The sequence below is a fragment of the Catharus ustulatus genome, chromosome 3, assembly GCF_009819885.2.
Source record: "Catharus ustulatus isolate bCatUst1 chromosome 3, bCatUst1.pri.v2, whole genome shotgun sequence".
Lineage (NCBI taxonomy): Eukaryota > Metazoa > Chordata > Aves > Passeriformes > Turdidae > Catharus > Catharus ustulatus.
In genome coordinates, this window is record NC_046223.1 from 11,186,001 (window position 1) to 11,212,822 (window position 26,822).

At 43.7% G+C, this 26,822-nt stretch overlaps 1 protein-coding gene across 3 annotated transcripts in view; it reads left to right on the top strand.

The window, feature by feature from the left end:
• The window catches only part of SERTAD2 (SERTA domain containing 2), an 82,113-nt gene that overhangs the window by 23,019 nt on the left and 32,272 nt on the right, over window positions 1-26,822 (top strand). Inside the window, exon 3 of one of the 3 annotated variants that reach the window (XR_004417385.1) lies at window positions 2,333-3,101. The exons of the other annotated variants lie outside the window; for them this stretch is intronic. The gene's annotated coding sequence lies outside the window, so the exon portion shown is untranslated. Of the gene's footprint in view, window positions 1-2,332; window positions 3,102-26,822 lie in introns of those variants that run through there. 3 annotated transcript variants of the gene reach the window in all.

Below are 26,822 nucleotides of genomic sequence, written 5' to 3' on the forward strand. Positions count from 1 at the left end.
GCATGACCTGTATGCAGACTTTGAAACAGGTTGTCTTAGGTCTGTTTATAACCTCTTTCCTTCTCTGTGTCTGGCGGTAGGCTCTGAGACAATGCTTTCCCTGCAGCCTGCCTCCTGTTCTGTGCTTGTGCCTGCAGAGGGAAAACTGGGACTTGTAGCCCTGTGAAGTTTTTACAGTGTCTGTAGCTGAGCAGGGGTCTCATCCTAGGTCACTTCAGCAGTACTGAGTACTTGTCACAACCCTGAGCCAAACTTGCCTTTGAAAAACCAAACCAGCAGCTCACAAGGGTAGTTAATCTCTTGGCTGCAGCCTCCCTGAAGATAATGTTTGGCCATAACTGGGAGGAGATGTGCGGTAGGAAAGGTCCTTAATGTTGTTTTCTTGTTGGTTTTTTTTTTCCCCTTGTCTTCCTTAACTGTCTCTCATCTTGTCTAACCAGCCTGGTACTGCTCTAAATAGGGAGATGAGGTGGTGGGAAGGGTCTGTGCACTTCTCTCTGCCTCCAAGTGGGTAACATTTGCATTTGCTGCAGGTGGTAGGAGTTAGCCAGAGCGGCTCACACTAGCCTTGACCTAACCCAGAAGCAGGAGACATGTTGTAGCATGTTTCCTCTTGCTGGAAGCCTGCAGAATGGCCTTTGGGATACTCAGCCCTGCTTGTCTCAGCATGTAACGAAGTCTACTGGATAGCTTTTGGGGTTATGGTTCACTCCATAGCAAGAGAAGTTACATTTGGCTTTAGGGTGGCTAGGTATCCAATAACATGGATTTGTAATCCATTGAAAAGATCTTGAACTTGCTTTTGGTTTTATGGAAAAAGCCGTAAAAAGGCTCCCAAATAGGCTGGTTTGATATCAAGGTGTAATTTTGGAATGGCTTTGTCATGCATCTTGAAAGGAATTATCCTTCCCCAAAGATTCAGAAATATCTTGTGGTCAACCCCTTCAAAATAACGTTGCAAGGCTTCTAAAGAAATTATGCTGAGGGCATCCTTTTGCTCTAAGATGATTTTGGATCCTTGCAGGTTGATATTTTCAAGTTTTTTGATTAACAAAAGGGCAAAAAACGAAAAGTAGTAAGGCTGAAGTTCTTATTTAATGGCTTCTCAGTACTTGGAAATGTTGCATGCTCCTGCCCTTGCACTTTCTGTGCTCCCAAAATGTTACAACTTTTCTGAATAGTAAGAAATCATCATAAGGATGGCTTTTCCACATGGTTAATCATGTGAGATGCAATGCACAACTTACTCTGGGCAAGACTGAGGAAGGGAGGATTCTTACCAGCCTCTGCCCCTGGAGCCTTGCAGGAATTGCTTCCAGACCTGTTCTGTGTCTGCTACAGCACACACATCAGTGACTTAAAGGAGGCAGTGGGCAGTCCCCAGTAGATTTTGGGGACTTGGGGTTTTCTTGTTTAAGACACTTCTACGAAATGAAGGAGCAAAATAACTTTGCAACTCACATTGACTTTATCTAAACTCAAAAAAAACCCAAGTACTTTTTCCAGACAGTTTCCTGCCTTGGCCAGGTCCTCATATCCTACTGGTGTAAAATGTGGATGTCCAGCTGAAGGGACCAGCAAGAGCAAAAAGGAGGGAGGCACAGTGGTCCTGTTTCATAGCTTAGAGATGGAAGGAGCAAGCTATGGTGGCTTTTTAAAATTCTCTTTAATTATTTCTCCCTAGTGGGCAGGGAGTCCTGTGGAGCATGTGATGCCTTTGTATCCTCCCTTGCTCATGTCTCATTGAACGGGAGATCTATCCCACCCAGAGGGATCCCAAAGATCCCCATAGAGGTTTCATTGGACTGGAAAGGTTCTCTTCTTTTGTTTGGTCATTTTAAGGGTGCTGTAAAGCACAGGAAATTTACTGATTTCTTCTTGTTGGCAATGCCATGAAAGCCCATCATGGAGGAAGAAATCTAGAAAACCAGAGCAGAGGGTGGGGTAGACTGATGAGCAGGAGAAAACAAACTTTTATGGATCTACACTGAGCAGAACAGGGATTTGTGTTGCTATTTGGACAGACAGGTAAAATGCATAGCTCAATGGTATTGCTGTTCCCTGTTGAGGCCCCCCAGTTTTACCTGTGCAAATTCCTTGTGGATTTTTTTTTTCACCTGAACTAAAACAGTATGATTTTGGCGGGGAGGGGGGAATAAACAAAAACCCCAAAAAACCACACCCGAACAACAACAACAAAAAAAGTTCTTACAACTGAAATGTTTGTTTCTACCACTAAAGACTCACTCTTCTCATTAGTACAATAATGTGTTGATTTGAAATGGCTGAGTGGCTTTAATTATAATACTGATTTTATTTTCCTTTTTGGTAGCAATAATAGTCGAGCAATGGCATGCCGACAAAGACATCTTTGAACGAGCAGCAATCCTGAGAGGTGCCGTCCTGCTCCCTCCCCCCAGCCCATCTCCCAACTCCTGACAAAGAAAACAAGTCGCTGCCTCTTCAAGACTTTTCTTGTCCTTTCTGTTCGTGACAGGCGTAAGTGTTAGTAACATCTGCTGGCCCGAGCTCGCTTCCTCCTGCTGTGCCGGGCTCTGGCAGGGCCGTGCAGAGCAGCCAGGACCCTGTGCCAAGCACGGAGCGTGGCTTTGCTGAGCCAGGACTGAATTCAGCGGAGCAATAGCCGGGCACAGGCTCCGTATGCCTGGCAGGGTCTGCTCAGCTCCTCCTGCCTTCTCAGGCCCCAGCTCTCACAAGTGGAAGGCTTGTTGGCTTTTTCTCTTTGTGGATAATGAATGTTATTTTAAGCAAAATAGCCAAGGGGGATAAGTAGATCAACATGTGAATCTGAAGACATCTTCTATGAGCTTCGACTTAGAAAGTTACTATAAATTAGATGTTATACAGAATGCTTTTCTTTCGCAATTTATTCTTTAACTTGTTTCTGCCTTCCAACTATGTTTTGTAGTTCACTAGGCAGTGGGGTTTTTAGTGGGTTTTTTCCCTTTACTCTGTCAGATTTCCTTGATGGTGGCAGTATTTTCCAGAGCACCCTGAAGTGAAAGTATATATGTATATAATTTCACAGGGACATAGAATCTGTAAAGACCTTGCTTTATTTTGTAATTGTTTGCTTCAGAGTTGGCTAGCTTTCCCTTTGAATAAAATGGACAAAAAGTATTTTGGTTTTGCTTTTTAGAGTTTCTCTTCCTAAGCCTGATTGGTTGAATACTTTTAATTTTTTTCATCAAATTAAAAAAAATTAAAGGAATATGTGGAGATTTGGTCTATTTCATGTCACATGTGAAGTCAATGGGAAAAATTATGTATGTTTAAGAGTAAAATTTATCTCAGACTTGTCAGCTCCTAACAAGTAGTGGTCTTGCTACTTGCTCTTAGGTTGGCAATAATGTCACACTGTGCTTCAGATCTTTTTTTGGGGGCTGGACAGGGAGTTCCTGAGGCTATTTTATGTGCCATTTCCTGATGTGAGAGTTTTTAAAGACTCTTGTAATGATTTATCTGGAGATTTTCTTCTAACAACATCAAAAGCCAGCCTGAAGTTACACTATCCTGTACTTCACTCCAATCAGCCTTATAGAATAATCCAGTTGTTTCTTCCTTCTGAGTACACAGTGAGTGTGTGTGGCAATGATCCTGCAGGCAGCTGCAACAGAAAAGAGCTTCCGTGGTTTGCTTTTGCTTTCTCTTCCTGTCCCCTCCATTTTCATATATGTTTTCGAGAACGCTGAGTTTCTAATGGACTACCTAGTGCAAGACCAGGGGAAAGTGAAACTGTATTTCGGGGCTTGTTTTGTTAGTTCTTTTGGTTTTCATATTTGGTTTCATCAAAGGCAGTGGTCTTTAATATTAAAAACAACCCAGTGGATGGATAAATTAAAGATGTCAGTCAATAAAGACTAAAATCTGAACATTATCTGTGGAAATACTAATGAGAGAGAAGATGAATATGTCTCCCCCTCAGCCCTGCCCCCTGCAAAATGCCAAGCATCATCACGCTGGCATCATTTAGAAGTAACTTCTTAGTACTTCTAAGTAGCTGAAAGTGAGAAGATTAGAAATCAGGTTGATGATATGGTTTCTTTTCAAATTCTTACTCTAAATGTTTAATACTATGTCCCTGAGGAAGTCCCATTATTAAAGCTGCGTGACTCTGAAATCACCTTGACTCTGTGGGGGCGATATTTGAGAGTTCTGGGGATTTTCCTCATCTGACTTTTAGAGTTCCCTTTTATTGCAAGGATTACTAAGGTTTTTTGTGAAACATGTCCCTCTCAGAGTCTGTATCATCTCCAGTCAAGTCAAAATGGCAGGGGTGGCAGGAATTACCCCATGTACGCTTGGTGTATAAATCAAATCATGTTACTAACTGAGACTAAGGATTGCTGTAAACTTTTCCCAAAGGATTTTGGAGCTTGTTCATAAATAAATGCTGAAGAAGAGTTTCAATGCTTTCCAGGCACCTTTACCCCCATGTGACATTAATAACACTAACAAAAATAACTCAAGAGTGCATACTTCTAATAGACTTAGTGACAGAGACCCTAACACACTTGCACAATGGGTACAATGTAGAGGGGAGCTGTTACCTCTATCCTCTTCCACAGCCTGGTGTGGGGTGGGATGTGGCAGCTGTGTATCAGCGTGGCAGCACAAGGGCACTGGGATGAAAAGTGGGAGAATTTCACTATGTCCTGTAGAAACAGCGAAGAACTCAACCCAAACCAGAAGCTGATGAAGATGTGAGGGTTTAATACGGGCTGTCTGGGAAGTTTCATTTCTCCACAGAGTGCAGGCTCTTGGTTGTTGGCTGTTTTTTTCTCTCCTGAGTTACAAAAACTTGCTCATTCTTTGGTTCAACTTCCCTTACCCCAGGTTTGGTTATAGGGCAGACAATGGGTATGCAGGTTGAGGTACATGGTGCTCTTCTTTATCCTCTCCTGTATGGATAGTGTGGTATCAGCTTTGAAAGCAGAGCTGTGTGCATTGCATGAGGGAATTGCATGTCCCCTTAGGTATCTGTTCAGAGTGTGAGGCGGTGAGATACCGTGCTGCAGATCTGCACAGCAGCTTCCCTGGGGGTAGGCAGTCTGTGTGAGAGCAGAGCAGTGCTGCTGCATCACTACCAGTTCTAGTATCTGCAGCACTTGGATCTTTCCCCGGGGGCCTCTCCTCTGCGTATTAACCCAACCTGACCCTGCTTGATTTGCAGGAACTGCCCAGATCGCAGCTAAAGGGGCTATGGCTGTAGGCATGGAAGTGTAAGGTCTGACACTGATGGTATCAATGAGTAGGAAGCCTTATACTGCTCTGTGTGGTCTTAATGAATGCTGAAGGCAAAATACTCATTAATTTCTTTTTTCATCTGTTACCAGTACAGCATGTTTAGTAGTTTTTTGAAAACTGTATGATGAAAAAAAAAAACAAACAACCCCTTAACTGAACCATTAACCAAAGCATTCTTCTTAATCTGTGTGGACATAAATATGGGCAGAATACCCTTATGGGTTTCTGGCTGGATCATTCAGCCTTAAATTGAAGTGACCTCATTCTGGGGAGATCCAAGGAGCTCAAGCCTTGAATTTTTTTCTTGCCATGGTTGTTGACAGTTTTTATACTGTTAGCAAGACTTCTGGTGAGTGATATACCAAAAATCTTGCAGTGGCAAAAATTACTGATAAATTCACCTAAGGAAAGCTGTGTGTGTGGAGGTTTCAAGGAGAAGAGGATGTCTTTGGATTTTTATTATTTCAGCTTGAGCTTTGGTGTGTAGTTTGTCTTTGAGCTGCCACTCTCTGACAGTGAATTCACATTTCAGCTTTTTTTCAGCTGATTTGATTTTGCTTAACAGGTCGAATTTTTTCCTTACTTATGATCAGTGCTGATGGGTTGTGTTTAGGTATACATGAGCACAAAAATATTTTTAGTGACATGTGTTCCTTCCAGAAGCACATGCTCTTCTCAAAGCTTTGGATTTGGTTGGTTGTGTATACCAAAACCACTTTCTCTTCTGTTTTCCTCTTTCTGTTCCAGAAACTGGTCAAAGATCTGTTTGATTTCAGGTTTTTCTTTTTAAATTTTTTTTAATGGACAGATTTTAGCAGTGACTTGAAATGAGCCTGACATAGAAGTTAGGCATAAATGTCACAAAATTCAGTATTTGTGCATTATTTCAAATCTAAACCACGAAAAACAGAGATTTGCTTTCAGATTTGAAGACAGCTCAAACTACAAAGCAAGGCAAAAAGAAAATCTTGTACTTCTAATGCTGCTGAAGTTTGTGCAGTTTTTGAGGCCACCAGCTACTAAAACATGCTGATTACTCCATGGAGATGATAATGTCTTAGGGACTCAGCTGAACAGCTGGCATGAAACCTGGGCCCTGGAAAGTCAGCTGCTACTGACTGTAATGGAGTCAGTGTCACCTGCTGAACCTTTTTTTTAAGGGTTTAGGCATGGTGTGTAAAGGGGGTAGAAGATGTTTTCCTTCCCATAACAGAAGATATGGGTGTGTGACTACAGAAGTTGTCACTGCCCAGAGGCAGAGACTTGGGGTAATTAAGCAGGAGCACAGACACGTAAAGAGGGAGAGAATTTCCAATAAGTAGACATATAAAATTAAACCAAGCTGGTGATTCTAGTTTCAGGTGGTGGCTGTACTGGTTTTGCATGGCAGAGACAGTGCACACACGGAGTGTTAGGTTAGAGTGCCCGCAGTAGCTTTCCAAATACCACTCGGACAGCCACGATTGATTTTTGTGCCTTTAATTTTGATTTCGTTTGATCAGTGAGAAAAACAGATTCCTCTAAGCCAAGGGGACCATACCCCACTGTCTTGCAGTTGTAAATAGAGCTTGGTTCTCTTCAAACTTCACTGTGAGTTGTTGTAGCACGTGTGACTCATAGCCTAATTAAACAGTCTCAAAAAGAGTACAATCTCAGCATTAGCTGTGTTTTTACTAAGCATATCCAAGCATTTTCTGTCTCTTGGAGAATCAGATATGTGGTTTTAAATCATCTGCTTGCCTGACATTAGATTGCCAAACCATCAGTGATATCTGTTATGAATACGCAGGACTGGATTGTCCTGTGAGCATACTGGATGGCTGGTTTGGAAGGGGAAATTTCTTTCGAAAAGTACTGACACTTACATGTTAATTGGGCCTTCACTACTTAGATGTGCATATCTGTGTAAGTGTGTGAGAAAAACCAGCTATGGAAAGTAATCTTACCATTCTCTGTGTGGGTATAATGGAGGAAGGAAGCTTTTATTATTATTATTTTATTTTTTGAATTTATTTTGCTTGGTAGAATAATGTAAGGAGGTTCAATGTCAGTTCTGTGTCTTCAGTGAACAACTACTTAGTAGTGAAATGAAGTAATAAAAAACATCCAGTTTTGGGGGATACTATGCATGTGAAATAGAACACCTTTGCATACTGAGTAGGATGCTCCAAGGCATGCGTCGTCTTTGAGGCTTTTTTTGTTTCTTTTACATATGTGCTTTGGTGAAAAGTCAGACCTGCTATAGGTAAAATTTCCATTTGTGATCCTCTTGCTTCTAACCTTGTTGAGCTCTTAGATCTAATAACTTGTCCCTTTGAGTCTCCGTGTGCGGTGCAGAGCTGTTTATGCATCTCACACTCCTGTTTGTTCACCAAAAGCCATCTGATGCCCACAGAGGTATCTTTCCAGGCCAAGGTGTTCTTAAATAAGAGACCTGATTTTGATTGTTTGGTACCTAGTGTTTTATGACCACAGACTGTTGTTAGAATGTAATAACTTCCGAGACTTTCATTTCTTTGAATTAACCTAGGTTTGGCTGTGTTTGCTTTAATACTTGTCTATGTTATATGAACATCCATCTTATCTCCGCTGCTCCAAATTTGTCATTACTGTGCTCTGCTAATATCTTTTTTTGGCTTCTGAAGCTGCTTTGTGTTGCTTTTGGGTTTACTGGTTTCTTCAGAGGGAGAAACTTTTTGGTTAGCAGCATAGGTGCTTTGCAGAATAATTTTTTTATAAATCTGCTCAAAACAGGGCTCTTCCAGTGGACTGGAATACAGGAGAGGAGAGCAGGGGCTGTGTGTGGGATGGGAAGACAAATCAGGAGACTTGAGTGCACAGCCTTTAAACCTCTCTTGCATTTGCTATTCCTTTTGCTGTTGAATTCCTGAGGATTGTATTTCCTTTTCCCATCCCTCTGACATATCTGTGTAGCCTGTAAGATGCCTGGCACAGGGCTGTGTGTCCAGACATTAATGTGTGTGCAGACCCGGACCCCCATGAATCTCCGGGTTCCAGAGAAGGACAGCGTTGCCATCCTGAAGCTGCAGTGGTTATATTCCCATCCTGGGAGCTCCTGTACTTGAGGCTGCTTGTTTCTAGGTAACTTCTCAGTGTAGGAACAAGAAAGTCGCACTCCTCTGCAAGTTGCTGCAGCACATCCTAGGAGCATTCTGCCACATCCAGCCCTCTCCTTCCCTGGGGCTCCCTGATCCCTTCAGCCCCTGTTACACATACACCTGAGGAGGAGCAGTGCTGGTCACTTGAGAGCCCCAAATTCCCTGAACTAGACCCACTGAGGTGATTCCTCTGTCTCATTCTCTAGTGAGGTTTAGGGGATTTGCTGGCCCATCTGCAACGTTAAAGGCTTCGCTGCTTCACCTCTGTCTTGCCTCATTTTCTCCTGAAAGTGGTGCAGCGCTGCAGCTGCCTCTGGCTTGAGCTGATGTGGCCTGAGTGTTGCTGTGAAGTCTCCTGGCCCTTGCCATCCCTGGATTAATTACCTCTGTAATAGCTGTCTGCTGTTGCTGCCTTACAGCTACAGGATGATTTTTTCCCTTGCCTTCCTCCTGCACCCTTCTTACCTTTATCGGGTAGCTAGCCGTAGGTGTTCTCTGGAGTGGGTGCTTTCCTGCCGTTCCTCTCTATCAAGCGCCCATCACATGATAGCAGCCCTCGCCCGGACCCAGGCGGCTGCCGATCACAGTGTGTCGTCAGCTGGCACCGCTCCCGAAGCTCCGGAGCTGGCAACTGTCCTCTTTTCTTTGAGCTCCCATAACGGGAGCAGATTAGCAGTGGGAGCACTGCTTTATGGGGCTTTACTCCTGTATACCTCCGGTTTTCCACAAATCTCGCCAAGTGAGTTTCCTGGTTATGGGCTATGTCATTCGCTGTGCTCCTCTTCCCTGCCCCCACCCATTTCCTGACATCACTTTAGATCCGGCTGTAGCACTGGTCCGGTTCTGCTGGAGCACCCCACCCTGGACTTCCGAATGCAGTAAATCTTTCTGGTTGGGAGAGTCATACGGTGTGTGGAGTCTGAAGAGCTACAAAGCTTTGTCAAGCTTAGGAAAGAAATCCTCAAAAATGAGGGAGAGTATTGAACTCCTTTTTTTTATTTTTTTTTTTTTTTCTTCTCTCCCCCCATACTGTGTTGAGTTCACTTGGTGAGTATGCTCTACCCTGAATAGAAATAGTCTCCTGCAGCAATTTTGAAGTGATCTGGCACAAAGGATTAAATAAAATGCATTCTCATTGCTTTCAGTGGTCTCCTTGGGGTACCTTTCTAGACTATCACAGTCATCATCTTTCAGAACACCATGGCTACTGTTTAGTTTATACCATCTGGCCTCAGAGGTTGGAGTTGGTCATTCTGGAGCTAAAACTGGTGAAAGCAAAGCTTTGCAGTGCTGTGTTTATCAATAATCTCTTGGCAATCTTGCTGTCATATACCCTACTAAAAAAAGCTTTTTGTTCATGAATGAAAGTGTTGGAGCACTGACATTTGACATTATGACTAGATATTTTTCTACTGGAGGTTCCTAATATCCAGGATTTCCTCACCTTCCTGGCATTTGGGCTTGTCCCATTTGCTACTGATTCAAATCTCAAACAGCAAACACAGACTAGGCTTTGTGCTTTTTGTCTTTTATGTCAGCTCTGGGAGTAAAAGGACATCTCAATTTTTGAGCATTGCTTTTCCCAGTGTGAAGTCAAAAGTCTTTCCAACTGCATAAACGAGGGAGGAATCAGATGGACTTGAGTCAGGTGTGTTTATAACAGCATGCTCCTCTTCTAAAGAAAACTAATTTCTTTAAACAGTAGGCAATTGATGGAATTTATAGCCCAGTATGTTTTGCTGCAAGGTTAATAAGTGGTGTCCTGTAGGACAGCTGCAATTTGCTGCCCTAAAACACTGCTTGGGATCCAAATACCCTTCTGCCATATTGCCCATGAGCTATATATGGTGACCAGAACTTGGGTGTGAAATGTCTTCAGGGCCTTTTTTCCAGGTCAGTTGTCTGAAGCAAACACAGCCACCCCTTCTGCCTATCTCTGCCTCCTCGCCTTTAGCCACAGTTGACTTTTTACTCAGACTTCATAACTAGAGATATTTGCCATCACAGTGTACTGTCAAAGCCCTGGAGAGAAACAATGTCTGATGGAAATGATGTCTTGATTGAAATAGCTTTGATGAATACTGTAGGAAGAGTGATGCTTGCTGATGAAAGTTTTTAGGGGAACCTGCCTGTTTCTCACAGGAAACATCATAGTCAGTTCTGCTGGATGCTCCACCATCATGATCAGACAAATGCTCCTTTTCACTTTTGTCTTGCTGAGGCTTTTGCACTTTTTTTTTTTTTTTTCCCCAAATCAGCTGCGGTCATCTCCCTTACACTGGGTTAAATAGCATCATGGCACTTGATGTGAATTTTTAAAATTATGTCATGTGGCAGAGCACAGTGGTCCATCAAGAGCAGAACGTATTTGCATGATATCCCTAACAACTTTGTCTTCCATATTTTGTTGAGACTCTCAGGTTACTCCCAGGGAAACTCCAGGGACTGAGCATTGTGGGGTGCAATGTCACAAATGCTCTATGACCAGTTTTTGTCCACAGTGGTCAGTTCCTGTGTGTTCTCCCCAGAAATGACATGCAGTGGGGATTTTTCTGCTGTGGGTGCTGATTACACTTGCAAATGATACTGACAATGGGAGGAGCTCTGAGTTTTCTTGAAAACAGGGTTAGCATTTAGAATCTTGACTAAGTGGAGAATCACTTGGAAAAAATAAGAGGTTATTCAGAAAAGGACAAGCACGCAGTTGTTAACTTAGGTGGGAATAATGGGCTGCCCAGACCCAAAATGGGACATGGCTGGCTGAGCAGCAGCTCTGCAGAGGGGGGATGGAGTTGATGGTGGATTCCAGGCTGTGAGTCACCGGCCTCCTAGAGCTGTGAAAAAAGCAAGCTGAGGTTTATAACCAAAAGGGTACAGCAATCCTTCCACTCAGCTCAGCTTGGTGAGGTCTCAGCTGGAGTCTTGAACCAGTTTTCTGCTCACAGCCTTTAAAAACAGCAAAACAACTCAAAAGTGGGTCAAAAAAAAAGAAGGGGGAGAAAAATAGCATGAATGGATGATTTAGCAGACATGACCTATGCAGAGAAAGTGTAGGTATTGGGGTTGCTCAGCCCATGGAAGAAAAAAGCAAGGGGATGGATGAACATGTTAGCACCTGTAAAACGTGGGAAGGAATAAGCTCTTTAGCATATATTTCAGGAAGAGGACTGTGTACTTGAGTCTTGTGGGAGCTTTGTGCAGAGCAGTCCTGGTGACAGGCTGTCACCAGAAATCCACGGGAGCCTCTTTTAAGCAAATGTATTTATCTGGAACTGTTTCTGTGACAGTGGCCCTTCTTCTCTCCTGCTTTGTGATGGCCGAGCCTGAGAAACACATGGTGGGAAGGGAGCCTGTGCTTCCCTTTGCAGGAGAACTGGCTCTGGCCCAGTGAGTCGAGCAGAGCTGACCTGCACCTTCAATCGGTGCTGTAATGGCAAAGCTCACCCTGTGCTTTTGTGCTGAGAAGGCAGCACATTCGTATCCAGGTGCGACCCCACAAATGCTTGGTCAGAGGTGTGCTCTGATATCAGTCAATGAGATTTTTTTGGCTGCTGGTGTAGGGAAGTTGCATTTGGTTTGCGTGGAAAGGCCAGTCATTTTCCTGTCTAAGGCTGTGGAGGCAGGAGAGGTGACCAGAGTGAAAGCAGGAATGTGGCTTTAGACTCACTGCAGGTCTTGGTGGTCCTGCAGGAGCACCACATATCATCTCTCAGGATATGACAGATCTATCATGACAGATGTCCTTTTAGCACCAGCAGCCAAAACCAGCACTGTGGTTGTGTTGTTCTGAGGGGTTTGTTCCCATCTTCTAGAGAGATTTTTGTCTTGGGGATGGGCTCACTCTCCTCCATCATGTAGCAGCTACCACAGCAAAGCAATATTAGGAAGTAAGATTTTAGCTGTCTTCCACGTGATTAGTCCTGCTTGAGGTGGGGGGAAGGGCCTCACACTCCCTATTAATCATTTCTTCTTCCCTCCTCCCATCTGCTCAGTGATTCTCTTGCTCTTGCATACACCACTAATATTTGATCACTTTTATTTCTCTCTGATTCTCTGATTCCCTCTTCTCTTTGTTGGTTCTTTCTTCAATCTCTGCCCTCCTTGCTCTCACATTCTTGCAGAGATGCTACTCAATGACCTAATTTTCTTCCCTAGCTTCCTTAAAAATTAAAAAAAAAAAAGGAAAAAAAAGAAAAAAAGGAAAAAATACTTATTCCTCATTCCCTTCTCCATGGACATTACGCGTTTTCCCAGTGGTCACCACCTTCAGCCAGAGTTGTAGAGCATGTGTGGACGGTGCCCGCTTCCCTCCTCCTCCTCTTTGTGCCCTCCCCAGAGGGTGCAAGCCTGGCTCCTCCTCCACCTCCTTCTCTTCCAGCTGCTTTCACTAGCCTCATAGCTCTTCTTGGCAGTGAGGAGCCTGGACATCTGTAGAAGCAGCTGGAAGCAAGATGGAGAGCCAATATCCTGCAGCTCATCAGATCTCTACAAACCTCAGCTCAGGAACAAACTGCTTAATTTGCTGGGTTTTTGTACTCTTAGTTCGCAGTGCACACTGCTCGTTCCTCACCATCCCAGCAAAGCTCCAACTTTATTGATACATAGCGTGGCATGGCTATAGCCTGTTGTTTCAAAAATCTTGTTACCAGTCTGTAAATCAGAAGAAGAAAGCAAAGTTAAGCTTTGTTTCCACCTGGATCTTCGTCATTACTTGCTGTTAGCATCCTATGGTTCCGCAGACAGTATTTAATCCTGCATTGGTAAAATTTGACCTCCGTTAAACAAGCAGCAGTACAACAAATTCGTAGTCCTGAGAACACAGCAAAAGTGGTTTTGGCTGGTTCTATTACTTCCCCACCTGATTTACATCAAAACCTTCTTGTGAAGACGAATGGGGATATTCTGAAAGGTGACAGTCATCCTTCCCTGTAAACCCTGGAAGGCAGCGTTAAGCTGAGCTCCGCAGGGCTGAAGGAGCAGAAGAGGTGCAGGATCCCTGCTGCTGTTCCTGTGGAGGTGGGAGAAGCTGGCGGGGGTTGGGAGCTGCAGCGTTTTGCAGCAGGGCGTTCGGGGATGGGCCCCCGAAGGGAAGCTTGCAAGCCGCGTTGCTGTGAAAAGCCTCGCAGCATGTTACATGATGCAAGCTCCTTGGCAAGTGCTGTAATTGTGTCACTGAAATGGCTGAGCCACAATGCTCAGGGAAAAGGTTTTTCCTGGTGAGCCTATGAGCGCACTATGCCCTTCCTTGGTGCAGTCTGGGAAGGCCAGGGATACCACAAAGTGCTGAGAGAGCTCATGTTTGGGGAAGGCTTCTTGTGCTCAGTTTCGGGATTTGAAATTTGCCAATTTGTAGCTGAGAGCACGTAACAAGAGATATAACTAGACAGATGCTTTAAAAATATTTTTCAAAGGACTTGGAAATTATTAGGGACACCATTTTCACAAAGCTTTCAGCCCAGCATCCTGTTTTACTCTCACGACAAACTGCAGTTATGCACAAAAACAGCTATTTGAGTTTTTAATATCTTGCCCCCTCAGCACTAGTGGTAGCTGTTTGCTTTCAAATGCCATTATTTGCACCCAGAGCTGTTGGAGCAGAGAGGTACAAAGTAAAGGAAATTGCTTTAGAAATCAGGATTTAGGCCTGATTCAGGGTCAGTCTTCAAACCAGCAGCTCTGACATGGCTGGGCAGTGCTTTGTAGCATGGATGTCCATGAGTATATGTCGGTACACAGAGCCTGCATGTGGTGTTGTCAGGTATTTAAGTCCAGTGTAAAGTAAATACCATTTGCAAGTCGCCCTAATATGTCCTATATTTTTTTTCTTCCCCTGTCTCTAAACCTTTGCTGTGAAACAGAGCTCTCATATTTTCCATTCCTAATTCAAGAGCTGGAGGGATCGCTAAAGCCAGGTATCAAGTTACAGGAGAAAGAGTGAAGACATTTGGTTGCAGCTTCATTGGCTCACACAGTGCATACACCCAAGCAAACATTTTCATCAGCCCCCATATCTCTGTTCAAATTCTAAGTCATCTTTTCTCTAGGTCTGTCCTTGGGAAGGACACTGTCTGCAGGGAAAGTTCCCATCAATAGCGGTGTTTGAAGGCTGGGAACAGGAGAAAGGAAAAACCCTGTAATGATCAAAAAGCATCTTGTCCATAGTACAGGAAGTGTTGTTACTACTCATCTGAGCTACCAAAATAAGGCAAACCAACAAGTTTCAACAATAACAGTGTTCAAATTAAATCCTTTGAATGGGTAATGTGTGTAGCTTAAAATGTGACTCAGCCAGGAATTGTTACTATTTCTGGTACTGTTTTAGTTTTTAAACCTAGTCTACTTCATATATTTGGCATGTCCTTGGTTGTGATAGGAAGCTGATTAGAGATGGTGACTAAATATCCTTTATAGGCTGACTAATTCAAACTTGGATCTTTTCTGCTGAAATTGAGATTTGATGCTCTCCAAGTTAGGCATGAACTCGAGTGAAGATTGCAGTGTGTAAAAGAAAGACAAACCCCAGTATTCTTTTTTTTTTTAACCTTCTCATTATCACCTCCTATCTAGCATTTCTTGTCTTGTTGGGATTTTCAATATCAGGTTTTTTTCCTCAGACAGAACCTCTTCTCCTCTGTGTTAGGATGCTGTCTTCAGACCTTTAGGTGCTCTAAGAATGGTGGTATGTGTTGGCTGTTTCCTCAGTAGTTTGTCCCACCAGAAGAGCCTTCTCACATCCTCTTTTCCTTTCTCCACGTGTTAGTCTTTTTTGTTGTTCATTTGCACTTGACTGGCTTGGAATGATTTGCAGGCAACTCTTCTGTTTCCCTACCTTGCCTTTTCTTTGGTAGAGCTGATGGGAAATGCTGTATTTCCCCCTTCCCTCCTCCCTCTGCCCCCTTCCTCTCCTGCTTCCTTTTCTTGTACAGCTCAGTGAAAAGCACTTAATAAAAAGGACTTCGGGTAAAAAAGGAGCAGAACAAACTCCAGGTATTTCCCTGTGTATGTTTTCTACGGTCTGCCTGCTCCTGCAAGCAGGCACTTAGCTTTTGAAGCTGCATATTCTTGGGAATTAGTAGAGACATTAATTTTGGGCAGGGTAGCAGTGGACTGACATTTGATTTCCTCATTTGAGTGTGACTGTTATCCATATGCTGGAGACCACATGTGACTTACAACACCCGCTCTCTGTGCTTCCTCAGTTTTTCTGCCCAACCTTCAGTTAACATTTTGTTGGCTATCCCTGCAGTGAAAAGAAGTAGAAATTGTCTTCCTTCACACTGATAGTTTAAGTTAAAATTAAAACACATACAGAGCTGCAGAAGCTCTGGGACTCATCTCCTATAACCCCAAAGGCTGCCTTTAGGGGCAGTCTTGGGGGCTTTTCAGAGAGCTGGAAAGGGGAATTTCAGTGTTGTACACAAGGATTTTGCTTCTTGCTGCCCATGTGGCAGTTGTGAAGGTGTCCCTAAACTGTAGTAGTTTTCAGTGTGTGTTTGCTATACTGAGATACTCCATGAACCCTAAATGTTGAGACCAGAGGGGAACCATAAGTCTGTGTATTTTCAGTTTCTCTGTGTTTATTTTTCCCCATTTGGTGGACAAATTTTTGATTTGTTGTGTGTGCTGCTTGTGTACTGTGTAGCATGAACAAAGAGAGTCCATGCAATATGAAAGACACAAATTGAATTAAAACTGTCAAGTTCTTCCCCTCCTGCCACTTTTCCAGGCCGGTTTTTCCCTGTGTGAGCTGTGTGTTGTTCTCGTGCTTCCACTGCTGCTCAATGAAACACACAGCATTCTGGATAACAGACAAAACAAGATTAGGTGCTTTGTTGTCACCCATATGCCCAAAACTGAGGATAAGAGAAGACTTGTCCCTTCTCACAGTGTGACCCTTGGGGATGGTTCTGTGTAGGACCAGGAGCTGGACTCGACAATCCTTCCAGCTCAACAGATTCTGTGATTCTGTCCCTCATCTCCACAGACCTTCGGTGCAAGCAGTAGGAGTTTGAAGAATTTGGGTGAAAAACTGAAGGGAGTCCAAAGTCTCCTTATGTTTGTGTGATTCCTGATGACAGCAATGTGATATAGCACTGAGCAGTCACTATGCTAATGTTCCTTTAGACCTGAGCAAGACGAAGAAAAACTGTGAGATAGCCTCTTGTGAGGAGCTTCTCCCTGCAGTCCTCTAGATTCCTGAAAGACGGATCACAGCCTACCGGACAGGAGAGATGCTAAGTGAGGATGTGCAGCCCGTGCTCTGCAGGTCTGTAGTCTGGATAGGTCCTTTGACTCTTTGCCTATGAGTACAGTGAATGCCTATGGACACATTGTTAAAGGTCCTTTATGCAGATGCCTGCAACAGCTGAGGAAAAAGAAAGCCCTTCTTCCGTCTTGCCCTTACAAATGTCTCCCATGGTTGCTAGCCCTTTCCTGGGAAGCACAAATCCCTTCCCTCTGAGGGGCTGTGAATTGGAGGCTTGCTTTGGGCCAGTTCAAAGAGCCAAATCACCTTTGAGAACAAGACAAGGATATTTGAATAACACCTGCGTGCCCTCTTGTGTATCCCAGTGCTCAGGAAAGGGTGCTCCAGTAATAACAGAGCTCTAACAAATGAAGGTCAGATGAGCAAAACCAGATGTCAAACATATTTTCTACCTATCCAAGCTGACCCTTACTGTAATAGTGGCATCAGAAGAAATTTGAACCTTTTGCAGCTGAAAATTCAACCCCAAACTTTGAATTGCTTATTCAGCTGTCATGTCAGAGGGGTAGTGTGGGATAGAAGCACACATCATCTTCTGTCATTATGGGAGGCTCCCATAGCAAGGTGGACAGGATGCTTAGGGTGGGACAGGTTGAAAGGGCTCCCCGGAGCTCAATCCACATGTGCTGTTAGTCACTACCTGTCCTTTACTCAGGCATGATTTTCAGCTCACAGTCTGACCCCAGATGTGTGTTAATTATTTATTTTCCTCCACGTGCTGGCAGATGGTTGCAAAAAGAGTCTGCCAAGCATAGTGCATGCTTAAGGGCAGTGATTTTGAGACGCGTTGTTGAGATTATGTGACGTTTCACATTTTCTGTAATTTAGTTTGTGTGTGTGTGAAGGGAGTATTTAAAACTTGCAGACAATAGTTTGCTGGGTTGCAGGGAATGAAACCCCTAATGAATAGTCCATTGTTTACATCCATTTGAGGCTGTTTCTTTGCTGAATTAGTGCCATGAAACATAGCTGCAACTCTGTTGTTTTTAACTCCCCTCTCCTTACCCATCCCCCTTCCTATTTTTTATGGTTGCTAAATCCTGCTGCTATCTTCTCTACACAAGTTTCCAGGCTTCCTTCTCTACTCTTGATTTTCTTCTGCTTAAACCTCTTGTTCAAATTGGGTCATCTTTTGCTTCTAGTGTGGTAAATTTTCCCATCCTTGGCCTCTTGGACTCAGACTTCACTCCTTATTATTTTTATCCAGATTAATGTGGGGAAAGAAAAGAAAAAAAAGAGGCCAAACTTTTCTACCATAATGAGGTCTAGATACCCCACTTGCCCTTGCCTTTCTCTCCCCACCTCCTTGCTTTGTAGCTCTTTCTGTGCCAATTTGCAGCTGTGTGTATATATATATAACTGTTTAATCTCATATTTGCCTGCAAGCCCCCTGCCCAAAATCTAGATCTTATTTTCCTCTCCATTCCAGAGGCTTCCCCCCTTGCTCTGTCTGTACTGCTCCATACTCTGATCTCTGCGCCTTCTTCTGGTGACCCCTACAATTTGAGGTAGCTCCCTTTCCCCTGTCTTCTAACACATAAGTGGCTGATTGGCAAAGTTGTAAGCTTTTTTTCCCCCTGTACTCTGGTTTGTAGATGGTCCCTTTTTTTGTGTTGCTAATTGATACTGTGTAGCTGCTTACCTGCATGACTCGCTGGAATGATTGCTCAGACTGATGCATACCACACTCTGGAACTGTTTCTTTTCTCTCCAACCCTGATTTATGGATAACTGGAGAAAGCAATTCTTGGCTGCCCTGTTTTGAAAATTATTACACCACAGAAAAACTCATTACATGAACACAGCACCTAATATAAAGAAACTCTATTTAGTTTTCTGGTTTCCCCCATGAAAAAAAAACTAACTTCCCTTTATTATTGAAACAATAACTCCCCTCAAATTATATTTAAGGGATGTAGGCACCAAGGCTTGCCTGCTCTTCTAGGAGTTCCTGGAAATTGGAACGGAGGAGCTTTTTGTAATCAGTAGAGGGAATGGGGTCTTTTGTTTGTTTTCTGGATAGGCAGTGTGCACACGTCACGTAATCAAACCCACCACAACTCTATTTGCCTTGTGTATACCAGACAAAATGCTAGCACAGGTATGTGCAGAGAATTCCCCATGGATGAAGGGGTTGGGAGGGTTGGAAAGCTCCAAAGGTTTCAGGAAAGTAGGTACAGACCAACTGAGAGTCTTCTTTAATTAAAGGAGTGCTGTGCCTTGTGCAAATCAAATGCATTTGCTTCCCTTTTCTTCATAATCTCAGTGGGATGCCCTCTGGACTGCTACTTGAGGGCAATGCCATAAATTTGGAAATACTGTTTGTTTGTGTAGGATAGTGCTGGTGTCCTTTTGGGTCAGCATAGCTGCTCTAAAATTTGGCAAAATCAAGTGACAAGCAAACCAACGATGCTTCAGCCAAATGCCAAAGAAAATCCTACAAGAGGGAGAACTAGTTGTGAAAATTTACCCTGTTACTATGAAGCTCATTTGGCTGCATATATCATGTCAGAGTTGAATGATTGACGAAATACTCCACTTGGTAAATGAACATTTGTGCCAGTTACAGGACAGCTTATTCATACATAAAATCTGAGACACCTGGTAGTGGTGCTGGACAGGTTGTTTTTGAATGAATGTGCTTGTTGGAAGGCAGGAGAGGAGTGGAATGCCTTTGTGTCCTCACAATATTTCTCCTTTTGATGCCGTGTACTGTTAAGGAAACCAGATTTTGGGGACATGTTAGATCTGTAAGCAGCAAAAGTTTCTGCTTCCTACAGTGGGGATGCTTTCTCCTTCTTACTTCTGCTCCAGATTGATGTTAAGATCCTGAGACTGTGGCACTGCTTTTGTTTTGGCTTCTTACTTCCCTCTAAAAACATGGAGCCAATATGTAGAAAATTATCAATTCCTGACCTCCTTACTATTTTCTCCTCTTCCCAGCTCCATCACTAGACTTTGCACATACTTCCCAAACCAAACCCCCGTAGCCCAGAAATAGGTTACACCCCACCACCTGGACAGCAGTCATGGCATGTGTCATCACTTGGTGTGATGTTGGTGAGGGCTCAGCAAGCAGATTTACACAGGGAAAAAGTAAAGAGGAGGTATAAGCTAACATGATCAGTGCACTGATTTTCTGCTGGTTGGTTTAGATGATTTATAATGGTATACAGAGCTTTGTCACCTTTATGCTGACTTGTCCAGCTGCTGCCCAGAGGTCAGCCCATTGGCCTTAAAAAATGAATTGTCGATCTCTGTGGCTTTTCCTGGTGGCCACAATCCTGGGGCTGTTGTCAGTCCTGCTGTTGAGCTCAACTAGGGACTGGAGGGGACTGCCCAGGATGCTCACTCAGCCTCTTAGCAATAGTGATTTCATTTTGGACATCCCTATAAAGTGACCCTATGCAGCGCATATCCAGATCTCCTTTTCAATTAGTGGGTAGAAGAGCAGAAATACCAACAGTTGGACTAGTAGCCCTTGCTGAAAAATGCAATTTTTGGTTGCAATGGTTACTTTGGGAAGCTCGCAGGAAAGGAGCACACTTCCATTTTTTTTTTCAGATTATTTCAGTTGCTGCAAAAGGTTAGCTGCACAGGGGTGGGCACAATGGAATTAGCAGCAGAGACAGAGGTATCTACGAGCATGTGATCATTTTCATAGGATATGTATGTTGTACTTCTTCCTGAGAAGTGCTGAGAACAAATTGTCATAGAAATGCAAAATGCAGTCAGTCTGTTTTGGGCTGAGGCAAGAAATGAGGGCCCTATAGCCTGGAGAGATGTGTATGAATCTGCATGGGGAAAATGCTCCTTAATTAGATGGGTTGACAGATCCTGTTCCTCCTGCTCCTTCCGCCGTTTGCAGCGTTCAATCCAGGAAACACCTCCCAGACTCACCCACCACTGCCCTTTCGGAAGGCCCAGCACACTCACCTGGAGTCCTCCGTGCCGTATGGCTGGATGTCACCGAGACCTGGATCGTGACCTGTTTTAGCTGGATGGACAACTTCAGCCTGGGAGGGGAGCCCGGCACATCCCCTGCCCTCTGCACACCGTTTTCTTTAATGCTCCTTCCCGGCAGCTGGCCGGGCTCTGGCGAGGAGAGGATGGTGTCTGTCCCAGCAGGGCCTGGCCGGGCACTGGGGCTGTGCCAGGGGCCATGTCCCATCCTCTGGCGCTGGGGAGCTTGCGGTGCTGCTGTGCTGAGCACTGCTGCTCTGAAAGTTGCTTAATAGACACGCTAGACTCTATCTTGACAATGCACCCTTTTCTTGAGAGAAATGAGAAGTTTCAATTTCAGTCACTAGCCTGTTTTTCATTGACTTGTTTTAGTCAGCAAGTAATGGCTTTACTGTGCCACTCTCTCAAACTGCCACTCATGAGCCTAACGAGACAGTGGAGCAAAATTCCTGTCCTCTGCAGAAAATGAAAAGAGAGAAGAGACAGTTTTACCCCAAACGTTAGAGGAGACTCGGTCAAATTAATGCTATGGTAAACGTAAAATATTTTCAATTTAATTTATGAAGTAGTTTAAGCCCCAGTTGGGAGGTGGGGGGAGGGGTTTGGAGTGAAATTAATAAACCTTTTAAAACTTTTGACTGAATCTTTTATTCAGTGTTTCTGTAACTCAGTTATCTGCTAGTTAATACCAGTATTTTTGATACCTCTCCCGAGCCAATACATGACAAACCTTCAGCCCTGTTGGGTATTTGTGCTACAGCATATTTAATAGCCATGACAACAATTCAACAATTGTATAGAAGCCTCCCCTCCCTGTCTGAGTGTTGCAGGCACCAGAGTGTCTCCATTGGAAAACCCCTAAACATACAGTTTCAGCCAAAACTGGTTTAATGATAGTCTACTGAGAACTTGACAGGCTTTTTTTACTTAGAAAAAAAAAAAAAAAAAGAAAGAAAGAAAAGGGGGCACTTTTTTTCTCTCCACGCCCCCCCCCCCAATTTTTTTCTTAACTTCTTCACTGCATTTGTGAAAGCTACCGCTGTAAAACACAAGGCAAATTAAAAAAATAAATTGCTTTAAATTGCTTAACAGGCTTGATGAGACAAAGCCTGGTGTGTTGGAGTGGCTGCAGGGAGCTCTGTGGCTGCTTTTGTATGATTTCAGAGGTGAATTTAGATGGCTGGAAGATAGATGGGTGCCAGATGCAGTTTGACACAGATTCCGGCAGCTGCTCCTGCGCGAGGTTTCATTAGTGGTGAGTTAGCGAGCAGCAGAGCGCCAGCGAGGCCCCCAACGCTGCGCTGACAGCGAGAGCACTGAAACAATACAATATTCGCTAAGTGATTTTAATCTGGGAGATTAAATGACACCCAGTTGGTTTCCGGACTTAGAAAGCCAACGCAGTATGAAGCTGTTCATGGCACTCGCTCTACCCAGGCCCTTGTCACACACATTTATATTGAGAGTGCTTTCCTGACCCCCTCATCCTGAAATGGGAAGAGAAGGGTTGATTCTGTGTCGCAGACATATTTTTCCATACTCACTGTATAATGTGCTTTTTACTACAACAGGAAACATTGGCCTCACTTGAGCAAATGCTTACATTGGACCGAAGTGCTCGCGTGCTCCTGCTAAGCACAGGCGAAACTGTTTGAAAGATTAGGGCCATGCTCTGTAAAGTGAACAGCTTCCTTTTTAATAGATGGGCAAGTCCCAAAATCAGGAAGCAGTCAGTATTTACAGGCTTAGGCATTTGGGTTTGATTTTAAATAAACCAGTGTACTAGAATGGATGATTTGATAGAAATGGTGGAGGAGCTGCTGTTCTCCAGGCAGATGAAGTTTTACTTGTGGAGGAACACTAAAGTTTAGGACTTGGTGAAGGGAGAGAAAGTGCTATCAAACTTATTTGCAACACAACCCAGGCTGACTTTAAGATTCTTCCAGGGGGACTTCATGGACTGTATTTTGGGAACCCTTACTGTATGTAGCACATTTACTGTGTGGTTATTCAGGCTTTCTATATATTTTGTGTATCTCTAATTGCTTCAGCAAGTAAATCCCTGACTAGGAAAAAAAAAGGGTTTTCTTCTCAGATAGATGGGGAAAGTACTGTAGGGAAGCAAACAAACAAGATTGCTTTTCTTTCACATGTGCAACCTGAATTTTGCCTTTACATATTTAACTGCTGATGTCAAACTACTCTGTTCACTTGGAGTATTTACTATCCTCACAGTAAGCAGACAAACTAGCTTCTTTTTTTTTTCCCCTCCAATAAGTATGCAAGTTGGATGTGTATGGGCTGCTGTCTTTGGATCTCAACCATTGTTTGTTTGTGCGTGTTAGAGTTCTGTTTCTAGATGCCTTTGGTAAATACCCCATGCGTGGCTTCAATTAAGCTTCCTATATTGAGAAAGTATGCCTTAATTTATCAGGTTAAAGATATCTCTGTAACATCAATTTGTTCACAGTGTGCTGTGACCTAATCAACTAGGGATGTAAGCCATTTCATGAGGAGTAATTACTCAACAACAAAAAATGTCTCTCTTTCCTAATAGCCATGAGTGAGTTGGCTAATTGGAATCCATTTTGGTAGTGGCAGGTCAGCAATCAGGAGGTGGCTTTCCTGGCTGGTTTCTGGGTGGGCGGGAGAAGGCAGCAGCAGCAGAAACACTGAGCTGTGATTTCCTGAGGTCACTGGAAGAGCTTCTATCCGTCAGTGTCACATGTGCTGCCGTTGGGGTGTCCTTGTGATCCCCTTTACCACCAATGCTGTGGCAGTTTGGTCAGAATCCTTTCCTGGATATTTTTGAGGGAAGGAATTAACAAGTGGGCTGGAAATGCCAGATCTTCTTTCAAGACTTGCAAAAGAGTTCTGGTGTTGTTATTGTTAGTGGGGGCAAGGGGCTGCAGTGATGGCTCATTGTGTCTCTACTCAGATTAATTTATGACAGTGACAGAGCAATTTTTGCTTTCGGTGCTGCATCTCTTAGGAGCATGAGCTGCCAGTCCTGCTAGGGGTGTCATGCAGAGGCATCTTCTAGATGACCCCACTGGTTGCTGTCCTGTTTTTCTACTTGATAGATCATTGAGGTACATTCTGTTTTTTTCTTTTTTTTTTTCCTCCCCTCCTTGGCTTTAAACCTCGCTGAGAGGGAGGTGGAGAGGAAAATCCTCATGAATTAACATTATTTCCCTGGTGGGCTTTGCTGCCATTTTATCTAATTACGCCTGCTGTTTTCCAGATCACATTGTAAGCATTTGCATGAAGGGGCTTTCACTTACCTCCTCAAGTAAATTAAATAACAGCCCTTAGGCTGGCCTGACAGCATAATGCATTTTCATGTGGGAGATCAACAGCTCCCATACCTTGAGATGGGAAATGCTGAAATGACAGGGAAGCTCTGTGCTTTTGTCTCAAATTAGGGCAGCTAGATGGAGTTAGGGCCACTTTGAAAATGCCTGCTGGTGGCTCTTGTGGTGTGTAGGGATTGGTGGGAAGAGAGGGGCACATAGGAATCTGCAGAGGGCCACAGAGAACAGACTCACAAGGATCCACGAGCTACGTGCAAGATGTGGAGGAAAGCCAGGGAAAGCAAGCCTGTTGTCAACAGGTTTAAATGCACACCCCTATTGGAAAGCATGAAGGGATCTGCAAAATGTGGAAGATTGGAAGACACAGACATAAAGCAAATGAGAGGTGTAGGCCCTGCCCTGAGGATGTTTACAGCATGACTTCGTGGATGAGGAAGACTGGACTGGTGTGGAGAACTCAGGAAATAAAAACACACAGCCTGGACTTTCATTTCCACAATAAGCCAGCCCGTAGTTTCCCTGTGCTTCATTTCTTCAATTTGCAAAATGAGGCAGTAGCCCATCTGCTGAAATGACAGTCCGCTGCTTTCCTTGCCTGACCCGTTACTCCCAACGAGTATCCAGCCCCAGGAATTATCCTCCTCCAAATGATCTTCCAAATATCCTCCTCCCAGAGTCCTTCGTGATATCAGCCTCGTGGTATGATCTGGTCCCTTCACAGTCATGTGTGTTACACATCAGAAATGTAGATCAGCCCTTCCCTGGCTGTGGTCTCTCCTTTATTCCTTTGATATAGTTGGGAGCTTCTGAGGAGGAGAACGGATCGGGAACAAATGACCGTGAGGAATTGTATTTCTTCAGCTCCTGATCAGCCCAGGCTTGTCCTGGAAGAAAAGAAGATGGTGATGGGAAGACAGAGAGATGAACTTCACCTCCCCCAACCATTAGTCTTGGACAAGCTGTGGGTAGCCCAAAATTCTGGTACTCTTAGATTCTTTCTTTACAGGACTTGAAGTGGGGATGTGCCAGTAACTGAGCTGGTGAGCTGCATGATCAAACTGAGTCAGCACTTGAGGAATGAGGAAGAAAAGGAGATGGACCTCTACAGCAAGTAGGGAATTTAATCCCTACTGTGGTGTGCTTATGTTGGTCATGAATGGGGGTCAGCAACAGGAGAGGTTGCTTAGCTTGGGCGGCTGTGCCTGACTTACACAAAGCTCCCACCACACAGATGTGTGTTCATTTAGTTCACTGTAACTCTGTGGCGACAGTTACCCTGTCAGTATTACACCTGTAATGTTGAAGTACCTTCTAGCTTTTGGTGCTAATTCCTTTTATCCTGTGTTGTGTGTAAGGGATTAAGGAAATCATGCAGATCACTAATATCTGCTTGAAGGAATCTTCAGTGACTTGCTTTTGTCTAGGGATCTTTGATGAAAAAATGTGATTTACTTGTTTTTCTTTAGAAAATCAAATTTTCTCTTCCATTAAAACATAGATCCAGGTTGAAGGTGAAGGAGAGCTAGAAATGTTAGTGTGGTGGGTGTGTAAACACCTTTAAACTTACATGTTAAAGCATCTTGGCTCTTCCAAGTAACTGCAGAACTACTCTGTGATGCATTTCTGTGTCTGAGGTGAATTTTGAATGCCAGTGAGATAATGAGATTTATCAAATAAAAGGCCTATCTTTCACTTTGTTTGAGCTTGGCCTGATGCCTCAAATACATGGAGTTTAGCTCAGAAGCTGCTTGTAATTTGTATCACAAAACCACCGTGTGTAATTCATGATGGATGGTGGTCACTGAGTGTGGGAGGTTTGCTGTTGGGACATGCTACCAGCTCCCGCTGACACTTGCGCCTGCTCAGAGTGACTGCAAGGGGCAGGGGATTAGCGAATGGTCACCACTAGGCTACCGTGGGAGAGGCTGATGAGCTGTTTGCCTTTATAAATCAGGGATTCAGGTTTCATGTCAATCACTTTTTAGCATGAACTTGCAGGATATTCACAATGCAAGACACAGTGCTGCTTTTAACATGTATGGGGAGATGATACAGCTGCTTCAGTGATCTGGTAGTATACATCCCATTATCATTATTCACTCACATTATTCACTGATAGAAAGCTTTCTAACAATTCATGATATTTCTCAAGATCTCATCCCCTCCTCCCTCTTTCTAAAAAAACTAATTTAATTTTATTATTATTATTATTCAGATTCCTACTGTACACATCCCCCAAGCAGGTGGGAGGGGGAGTTGGTGGGTGATGACTTGGCTTTGTTGGAACTTCACTTAATGCAGGGTGGGGGCAGAGAAAATGAAGCTAAATTACGCAGATCCTGAAGGCACAGCTAGTGCACTGCATCACTTGTGAGCATGACTAGAACTGAAAATGAATCACAGCCTTGTTAGACACAGTATGTGTCAGTGCATGTGGGCAGAAATATCATTCAGCAAGAGAGAGAAAAAGACAGAGAGACTACATCTTTTAGAGTGTGCTGGTCCCACTGAAATTGCTGTAGTATTTAACCTAATGGACGAGAGCTGGGAAACAGTGGGACAACTGCTCTTGGATACTTTACTTTGTCGATTTTTATTCCTTTCTGAAGGTCCAGAAGGAGTCTGGGTTTGTCAGCAGTGACATCTATTTTCTAAACAAGAAAAAGCTATAATTGCAAGCTCATGTTTGAACCCACTGTTGAGGACTTTAAAATACAACCACCCATTTGGAGATAGATTTGAATGTGGAGTTGCTTCAGCCTGTGTGTTCATTGTGCATTAGGAAGCAAATGTGATTTGTCTTTGTGTAAACTTTTGATGGTTGCATGTGCACACGAACACGCAGTACACACATATGCACACTGAGCCAGTTCACATATTCCAGAGACAAAA